At 34.9% G+C, this 10,508-nt stretch overlaps 1 pseudogene; it reads left to right on the top strand.

The window, feature by feature from the left end:
* Positions 1-7,343: 7,343 nt before the first annotated feature.
* LOC133856734 (zinc finger A20 and AN1 domain-containing stress-associated protein 1-like) lies at positions 7,344-7,899 on the top strand (annotated as a pseudogene).
* Positions 7,900-10,508: the final 2,609 nt, after the last annotated feature.

Raw genomic sequence — 10,508 nt, 5'->3', positions numbered from 1 at the left:
TAGGGGGAAAAGGTAATTACCCATAATTAAAAATCATATGTTCAATCGATCCTTCACATGTCTATAAAAGTGTACTTTGAGAAGTCATCAATTAGTCAGTGACTTGGGTATTTTGAGTATCGAGCACCTCTATTGATGGATTATCATAAATCCATATAGTTTGATCGATCAACCAATCATATCACAAATGATCGGACTTATTCACTACAATTGATTTGATATTCGATCAAACTTTTAGTCATGTCATGTCATGTTCGACATATCACGATCGATCAAACTATTGCACTAGGATCGATCGGGCTAATACACAAGCATAGATAATAAAAAATCCATATAGTCCGATCGATAAAACTAATGTACTATGATTGATCGGATTTTCGATCGAACCTTTAACTGTGTCAAGTTCAATCAATCATTCGATTGTTATCACAATTATTCAAACTAATGATCAATCCTTCGATCGATCATACTAATGCATAAGGATAATACAAAATCCAAAGAGTTTGATCAATTAGACTAATGCATTTGGATCGATCGAACCTTGAATTATGTCAAGTTCGATTGATCTTAAAGAAGATCATGGTTTGTTCGATCTTACAATGATCGAACTAACGCATTAGTATAGATTGGATGTTCGATCAAACCTTTAATCGTGTCAAGTTCAATTGATCATTTGATTCGACCACAATCAATCAGATTGATCTTATAATGATTAATTAGACTAATACACAAGCATAAATAATACAAAATCCATATAGTTTGATCGATCAAACTATTTCACTATTATAGATAGGAAGTTCAATCGAACCTTCAATTATGTCAAGTTCGATTCATCAAACTGATGTGTGAGGATTGATCGGATTGATCTTATCATTATTGATCGGACTAATGCACAAGGATAAATTAAAAAAAATATAGAAATAAAAAATATTAATTCATAGAATTAGAAAAAAAAAAAATTGAAAATTTTACTAATAATATGAAAATCATTAATTATTTATAGAGTTTTTTTTTTTGCCACCCTTTCCTTGTTTATATATATTTCCTATTTTCCTCATTTTTATAAGACATATGATCATGTGGTAGGTTTTGATTGGTTTGACATGAAATTCCATTTATGATACAAATTAAATAAAACCTGGTTATAAAAAAAATAACGTCGTTAAAACCCAAAGATTGAAATGACATTTAACCCAAAAATTAAAAACTAAAAAAATAGAAAAACTTTTCTAATAATATAAAAAGAAGTATTTTTTACTATAGGTTTCAATTTTATTTTTAATTTTTAAAAATATTTTAATAGGTTTATATGATTTTTTTCTTTTTTGTTATACAGGATTATTAGCGTCGACTTAATTTGGACGCTAATACTTTTCAATATTTTTTTAAAAAAAATTATTTTTTTTACATGGTCATTTGCGTCGAGGCCAAAAGTTGACGCTAATAATTGATGATCAGCGTCGACAACAAAAAGTCGACGCTGATATGCTTCATTTTTTCAAAAAATAAAAATAATTTTTTATACAGGGCCATTAGCGTCTACCCTAGAGTTGACGCTGATGACCTATTATTAGCGTCCATTCCTCGATGTGGATGCTAATAATAGATTATCAGCGTCGACCCCAATGTCGACGCTGATAGTTTTTTATTAGTGTCGACGAAAGTGGACGCTAATACTGAAATGTCGTTGCTATTTCTCAACCTGTGCGAGACAAAAATTCCCGCCAGGTTATTAACAATGACACATTAGCGTCGACTGCAAAGTAGACGCTAATAGTAAATTTTTTGGGAAAATTAGCGTCAACAATAGTGGCGACGCTAATAGTGTCAGAAGTTGACGCTAATAGTCGACTATTAGCGTCAACTGTCAAAGTGGACGCTAATAGTCGACTATTAAAGTTGACGCTGATAGTGTCGCCCTTAATGGGCGAATTTCTTGTAGTGAAAGTTAAATGCATAAAACTAAATATCTAAAAATAAAGATTGAAGTGAAGAGAGAAAGAATAGGGGATTAATTTCACCACTCACCGCATAACAATAATCAATCATAAATTAACAAGAAAAATTCATACTATGCATGATATATGGCTCGTCTCACTCGAGTAGTCAATAAATTACCTCTAAAGAATAAGTATAATCCATCTTCGGTTGGTACGGACCGTCCACCTGACCACTAAGATGCAATACGACCAGTAATACCCCGTATTTTTAGATGTTGAATAAAATACCTTCAAATAGGATTTTAGGCCTAATAAACTAAATATGAATATTTATTCATAAATATTCATCAATTTAGGTTTAAAGGAATCAAATACTTAGTGACAATATATTTGGAGTTAAAATGTATTAGGAATTAGACTAAGTCTAAAATCGATCGATCGATAATAGAATCGATCGAGCGATTGTTTAAGTCCCAAAGTCAATCATGCAATTAAGAAATTGAACCCTTATTAGAAGCCAAAAATTGATCGATCGATTAAATAATCGATCGAGCGATTTAGTTATATAGGTGCTGAAACGGATGAAAATATGACTAAGTATAATAGATCGATTATTTCATAGTGTAAAAAATGGATCGATCAACTTATTGTTCAAGTAGATCGATCAATTATTCTTCAGTGTAAAAAGTAGATTGATCGACTTTCTACAGAAATGCAGAATCTCGTCTGAACTGCTATCCTTCGATTTTCATTATAAATCATCATTCCATTTGATGATTCATCACCCCAGCTTGACATGTTCTTAACCTTAGATGAGTTTGTGATCAATCTTAGCCATCCAAACCATAGCATCTTGCTTAGATAAGATAGGATTGAATTGAAGATAAGAGATATTTTTGAAGTGTAATGATTATTTTTGATGAGTCACCAAACTTGTTCTCCAAGTTGGTTTCTGAGCCATTAAATCAGATTAAAATGGTGCAATCTCAGCCTTTGATTTTACTATAAAAGGATGGTTCCTCACTTCAAGCAATTCACTCAAAATTCTCTCCCAAAACTCTCTTGGTTGCTCTCTCCTTCTTCCTTTCTCTGTTTGTTCTCTTTCTTTTCTGGTTTTTGCTTGAATTGAAGAGGGCAAAAGCTCTCTTCTTCCTTCTTCTTCTTTGGTTTCATCTCTCTCAAAAGGTGGGTGCAAAAACAAGGAAGAACCTTCTCCTTGGTAAGTTTTTTTCTCTCCATTTTCTTTATCTCCTTAGCTTTGTGTTTTTGAGATATTTTGTAAAATATCCCAGAAGATATTTTAAGATATTTTGAAATATTTTACAAAATATCCTAAAAAAGATGTTTTAGATATTTTGGATAAGATTCTTATCCTTTGATTTTATAAATTATGTTTTAAAATAAGGGTTTTCAAAGCAGAGTGTTAGAAGTATAAATTATGCCGTTGTGATGCCCAAGTAAAAAGAATCATTTTTAGTAAAAAGGGTATTTTGGTAATTTTTATAAAAATGGCATTTTGGTCATTTTAATAAATGTTGTTATAATGCCTGTATTAAATATATGGCATTATACTGAACGGATTTTATATGCTGTTACTATGTCAAAATGATAATAGGATTAAGAAATTAGAGATAAGTATAGGGTTAAATTATATGTTTGGTGAATTATACTAATTCACTATTATTTGGATATAATTATATTGCAGTAAACATTTGTTTGTGAACACTTTCTGTAGAAGGGAAGAACTGTAAGTATTTCTAAAATACTTACTGAGTGATCTTGTTTTGATAATGTGATATTTCTGCTTTATTTAATTGTATGCATAGGGATAGTATATTGCATATTGTTAATAATTCTGATGTAGGGTTAATAACAAGTTGGTTGTTGGGATGACCAATGGACATGCATACCGCCTGTGCAAAAAACAATAATAAGTACAAGTTGGCTGTCGGGATGGTTAATGTGCTAGGCAAGTTATGGCTACTTAATTGACTGTCGGGATGGTCAATTTACTTGGTTGTTGGGATGACCAATGTACTAAGTATGCTACTTTAACTAGTAGTGCGGAAAAGTTAATAAGACATGGTAAGGGAGTTTGTGCTCCAATATATAGCTGCTTAAATGAACAAGGATTTAATGGCCCTAGTGTGAGAGGAGTGAATAAGAAAGTAACTAAGATTGTGTATATAAAACTATCATCACCTCATATGTTGCATTGTATATAGTTAAGTAAATTAGTATGTCCTTATATTATTGAAAACAAAATGACTCACTTGATTACAGTATGAGATTGTGGTGATAACCGCAATCACATATATGATTGTGCAGGGCAGGAGACAGATCAGAATGCTGGGCTTTTTATTTATAAATAGGACTTTTATGATTTTCAGTTGATATGTAATGGTTTACATTATGTAGATGAATAATAACTGCGTATTTATTAAGTACCGCATGCGGTACATATGTTTACTGCTTTGAGTGTATTTATTATGTAAAGACAAGTTATGCTTATTTATTGAAGTATTTCAGTCAGCTCAAAGTGTGATTGTGTCAATTCCTAAGTTTTTAAAAGAAAAATATATTTCGCTGCTAATTTATATTCTGATGACGTCATTGATGATGTTATAACGATACGTGGGAATCGAAATTTTCACTTATACCTTTTTGAAAAAGGCGGGTCGTTACACGACCGGTCTTCCGTAGATATGGATTAGTTACGTCTTTAATAGGATACACACAATCAATGGAATAGTATAACCTATCTTCGGTTGGTATGTATTATCTACCAAAATTACATTAAACTATGGTGTAGTACAATCCGTCTTCCCTAGACATGACCTATCTAATCCTCTTGATCATATGTCAATTAAAACCGTTGTATAACAATCATTCACATAATTACAAAAAATATGAAGGATTGAGTTCAATCAATATAAAAGACTTATAAGACAAGATAAGAAATTCATAATGATTGAATATAAACATTAAGATCAATTCTCACATTACACAATCATCATGCATATAGAAAATTCCAAACTAAAATAAAATTAAACCATTGTTACTTGCAAAGGGCTACATCAACACCCTTTTACGAATTTAGCCGCTCACCGTGGTGCTAGGATGGCCTCCTGTCATGTTCTTCTCCTTTTCAACTTGTCAAGCCTCCAAGAAGAATTTTTTTGTCAAAACTAAGCACACCTTCTCTTGAAACTTAGGGGTCTATTTATAGAGATTAGGAGAGGCCTAAAAGCCCTAGGAATCCCAAAAAAATAGGAACTTAGTCTCTTAGTCCAAGTAAGAGATTGAAAATTCAATTCAAGTAGGAAAAGGATTCTAAATTCGTCTAGATTTGCGATCTTTTATTGCAGGGCAATTTTAGCATTGTAAACATCTGAATTAGGAAAAAGCTATTTCTGATATATTTGTTGCATTTGTTATTATCTTTCTAACGCCATAAATTTCATTTCAATATAAAATTTAAGCAGAAAGTTATGATCAAAACATTAAGACGTGTGCAGAATCCAAATTTGAATCAAATCTAATTTTGTTATAAACTGTTCAAAGTTCCGTAAAAATGCATATTAAATCATTTAATGAATCCAACCATTAAACAAATCACAACGAATACTCAATTGAAATCAAATCATCCACTGTATCCGTTTGATATATGAAGCACAATGGATATCTGATTTTAATCGAATGATTCGGTGTATCCAACTTTTCACAAATAATCATCACAACATTCAATCAAATGAAATAAATCAACTAATTGAATTGGATTTGAACAATACTTTGATTAAACATTGGAATTGTATAAATAAAAAAAAAGAATGTGAGTGTTAATCAATGGAGAGGTTTCATTTTCAACATTAGTTGAAGATTTTAACCTGTCATGACTAAAAACAACATCTTAACTTGAATTAAAAACACAAAAATGAATGACTTACAAAGAGAAACGTGCCAAGAGCTCAAGAACAGCTTTAGGTCGAAAATATGCTCTTAATGACACCTCCCAATTTTGTTTTTTACAAGAGAAAAGAATAATATAAATACTAAAAATCCTAGGGTTTCGGTGCTGTCAGGTCAGTCCTAGTGCGCTCAATCACACACTAGGTGCTCTTGAGCATACTCAGGACTTCTTCATTTCTTCTTCAGCATAGTGCATGAGCGCTGCTTGCTTCGTCATAGGCGAGTGTGTGCTTGAGCATGCTTGCATGGGCTCGATCCAACAATCCAGAATTTCACTTGTTTTTTCGCTTCTTTGCAATTCCACATAAAGACCGCTATTTTCTCTCAATGACCTGCAAAACACCAAAACTAACCAATATATATATATATATATATATATATATATATATATATATATATATATATATATATATATATAAGCTAAAGGTTTAGCAAATGCAAATTAAAGGGTCCAAATATACAATATTTTCATTGGTGTTGTAGGTGTTGTGAGAAGTGGGAAAAATTATGGTGAGGTAGCAGCCTGATGAATATTGTTCTGAGGCTCGGGAATGCAATTTTTCGCAAAATTCCTCGGTAACTTCAGGGAAGTTGGATTTAGTGTCTACTGTGAATTAGGATTGCTTACTACACCAACTACCAGACGACGTGTCAACAGCCATTGTATTGAAATAATGTTGGTAACAAACAATTATGTGGGACTTTATAGGCTTAGTGGCATACCAAGCTCCTTGTCACCGGTCCTAGTTGGAACAATTGAAGATCTTAAAGCCACCCCTAAGGTTATTTTTTGCCTTCTTTTGGGGACATTGACAATTTTTGGTAATTTAGAGACATTTGGCAATAGGGCAATAGTTTGAGGAGGGTAGGTATAGTTTTCTGAAAATTTATTTACAACTAGTAATTCTAGGACAAAATGTAAAACTAGTCTATGTAGTTTACTTGATTTACAATTAACTCCTTGTGGTATCAAAATGAACTCAAAGGACCCTGTGGTATGCGAAAAAAAAAAAAAAAATGACTCCTTGCAATAAAATTATGTCAAATACTCAACTGATTATGTTAGTGTACCATGTCAAAGCCAATACAATAACGACACATGTCACTCCTAATTAAAAAAAGTGAAAACTACACTTTACCCCCCCCCCCCCCCCCCAATGTTTCACCCATTGTGATAGAACCTAACAAAGTTTCCTAATCTTGCAATGTAGCCTATCTGTTAGAGGATTCTGTCTTCCTTGACAGAAATTACTGCACGTGCACCGCACGTGTGATTTTTGCTCTCGACTTCACCAAAATGCCCTCATGTTTCACCCGTGAAGTTCAAATACTGTAGAAAGAAACTTTCAAAGCTTGTTTGGCCAGGTTTCCCAACCTCTGTAGGGTACTTTTGTTTCTGATCGAAAGAAGCGAATTTAGAGAGCAAGGAAGAAGATGAGTTCTGAGTAGAATGCGGAGACGAGCTACTAGCCATTGGACCTGAAGCTTTGCGCCAACAATTTTGGGTTCTTCGGAAACGTAGCGACCATGAACCTCTCTGCTCAAAGTGCCACAAAGATGGCTGCATGGAGGAAGAGCAAGCGGCGCCAGCGAATTTTGCCATGGAGAAGTCTTTCAACCCCACAACACCGACAAACCAGAGATTAATGATCAGTCGGGAGGGGTCTTCGCCGCCGTGGTTGGACCTACTTCATTGTCAGCCTCGGCAACGTCGTTTGCATTCTGGAATCTTGGGGATGATCGAGAATTGCAGCAACCAAAGGTGGCAAATCGGTGTCGAACCTGTAACAAGAAGGTGGGGCTGACCGAGTTCATGTGCAAGTGCAAGATGACCTTATGTGGGATGTATCAGTACCCGGAGAAGCACGAGTGTACGTTTGATTTCAAGGCCATCGGTGAGGATGCCATTGCCAAGGCTAATCCGGTGGTGAATGCTTATAAAAGAACACCCCAGTGCATCAAACAATCACAACCAAACTGTGTGCTTTAATTTATTTATTTTTTGTACTTTTTTGTATTTTCGTAATTTCAACAGGTGAAACATGAGGGCAATTTGGTAAAGAAGACAACAAAAATCACATGTGCGGGGCATGTGTGGCATTTTCTGTCATGGAAGACGAAATCTCTAAAAAATAAGCTACATTGCAAAACTAGGAAACTTTGTTGTGGGCCCATTGCAAATTTTTTTTTCACTTTGGAAGCAAGATTGAAAAAGGGGTGAAACATTGGGAGGGTAAAGTAAAGTTTTCCCTTAAAAAAAATATAAATATAAAATATATAAAAAAAAAAAAAATTTAAAGAATTACTCAGAGGATCTAACTCTTTTCTTTCTTCTAAAAAAAAAAATAATGGAAGGTATTGCAACCATATTAATTCTGAACTGGAAATGGGTCCACTTTGAACGTTCGGGCATGGGCTGTATCGAATATTCCAGAGATGCTTCAAACATTTGGTTAAGGGTTCATATCGAATGTTACAGAGATGCTTCGAATGCTTGGGCAAGGGTTAAAATTATTTATTTTTATTGATTTTTAGGAAAAACTATTTTAAGGCACTTAGTTGAATAAATTTAGTAATATGAGTATATTTTTATAAAATGGTATTATAACAATTAATTACTTTTTATTTTTATTTTATTATTTTGGAGTATTACATTCTCCACACCTTACAAAAATTTTGTCCTCGAACTTTTGATTTTAACTAAGTTTTATAAAATAAATTGTCATATAATAACACAATTAAATAATCCAAATTTCAAAAAGGCAATTAAATGTTATGTATCATAAACTTGCCACCCCCTGGTGGAATTAAAACAAACTTTTGTCTCATATACTAAAGAAAATAAATAAATCAACCATGGGGCTGCTCCATCGCCTTGGAACAAGCTGGGGTCGATCATGAAGTCTTTCATGTCCAGAGGTGGACTGCCTCTCTCCCAAACGATGACTTGTCGATGTCGAGAATCATCCTAGCGGTAGTCCCATGAGCATGCTGCTCAGTGGCCATCCTCCACTGCTCCTCTAAAAATGCCTCAAAGAGTCACTCCACCTCCAAGTGTAAGGTCGCCGTCTCCTGACACAGGGCCACCAACTCCCGCTCCTATCGGGTCATTATCTCCAAGACTCGAGTAAGCACCGCTAAGTCGCTCAGGCCCTCAGAGGCAACCTAGGATGATGTGGCACCATTTGAAGGTCAAGCTCCCGCTACCCTGTTGGCTAGTTGGTTGAGGTTTCTGATTTGGTGCGATCGTTGCTTGGTGTCAGAGGTGCATGCCACTAATCCTGAAGTATTGGCTGGTGAATGGCCCATCAGGGCTTGAGGTGAACCATGCGTCTGTGGGCACTCCAACATGTTTGGCGATGCGAGTGATCAGCGCTCTGAACGGTAAAGTCGTGCTAGCATTAGTATCGACGACCTGCCTGATGATGACGATGGCGGCAAGTCTATGCGCACACGTGTCAACCTTGCTTATAGGCATAGGGCCCGCTAAAAATTGATGGGGTTTGTACTCTTGACTGAGTGCACTTGGTTGGCAATGATGCGATAGACCAGTCGTGCCTCCACTGACAGCTGGTTAAGGGCGAACCCTGCAATCCCCTAGATAGTCATGATGTTGGGTCCTCCCTACGCTAAACTCTCCAGCCCATGGGTACTTCAGGTCAAGCACCTGTGAGGTGTGGATGATGGTGCTGATCAGCTCGGCCTCGGCGTCCACTCTGATAGGGTGGCCGTGGAGCCCTTGTCACGAGCGTGAATGTTGGCATAGAACTTGCGAGCCAGCTTTGTCGCTGCGGGATGGATTCCAAGATCATCTGTCCCTATACTTGGAACTTAAAAAGCTCTAGGACTCTCTAGGAGAGTCTCTTGATATCTGGTAAATTTGCCCATCGCTCCACGAGAAGTGTTCAAGCATAATAGTAGCTAGTGGGTATCAAACCTCTGAGGTTGTGGAGCCTAAGATGCTGGCTCGACGGCTTTTGTCGTATAGGTCTGTGTAGACCCCTAAGCTGAAGTCGAGACATCCATCTCCTCTGCATCAACCTTGATCCTGCGTGAATGCTTTTTATTCTTATTTTTTGAAATCAACATGGATGCTTTTTAATACCTAGATTAATTAATCTGGATTTTGTAAGTGTCTAAATTACAATGATTTTAATATATAAAATCAACATAATGTAAGTTAAACCTAAGGATTCAATTGAAAGCAAGATCAAATCTAGAATTTATTTTGTAATTATCCAAACAAAAATCTTTTTTTACTAGCTTCCTTTACCCCTCATTAGTGGTACATAATTTTATAATGTTTAACATCAAATATATTAAGTATTTAAGTTTAGTTGGAATGTCTTTGTAGAAACTATATCAATTGTTATGAAGTATAATAACATACGAAAATCATATTCAAAGTACTCATTTTGAGGTGGATTTTGGATTGTACTTAATAAGTCTTATCCACGTGCATGGGCTTCTGCCTTTTTCAACTAAAAAAAATAAAATAAATAGTTTTAGTATTTGACCGTCACACACGGTTGTAATAATTTTCCTTGTAAAAAATAGGATTGGCAATTTTGACACGACCCGATAACTCGACACGAAATT

Source organism: Alnus glutinosa, chromosome 14, assembly GCF_958979055.1.
Source record: "Alnus glutinosa chromosome 14, dhAlnGlut1.1, whole genome shotgun sequence".
In the NCBI taxonomy this organism is placed as follows: domain Eukaryota; kingdom Viridiplantae; phylum Streptophyta; class Magnoliopsida; order Fagales; family Betulaceae; genus Alnus; species Alnus glutinosa.
Note: the sequence above shows the minus strand (reverse complement) of the source record. Positions and strands in the feature narration are given on the sequence as shown.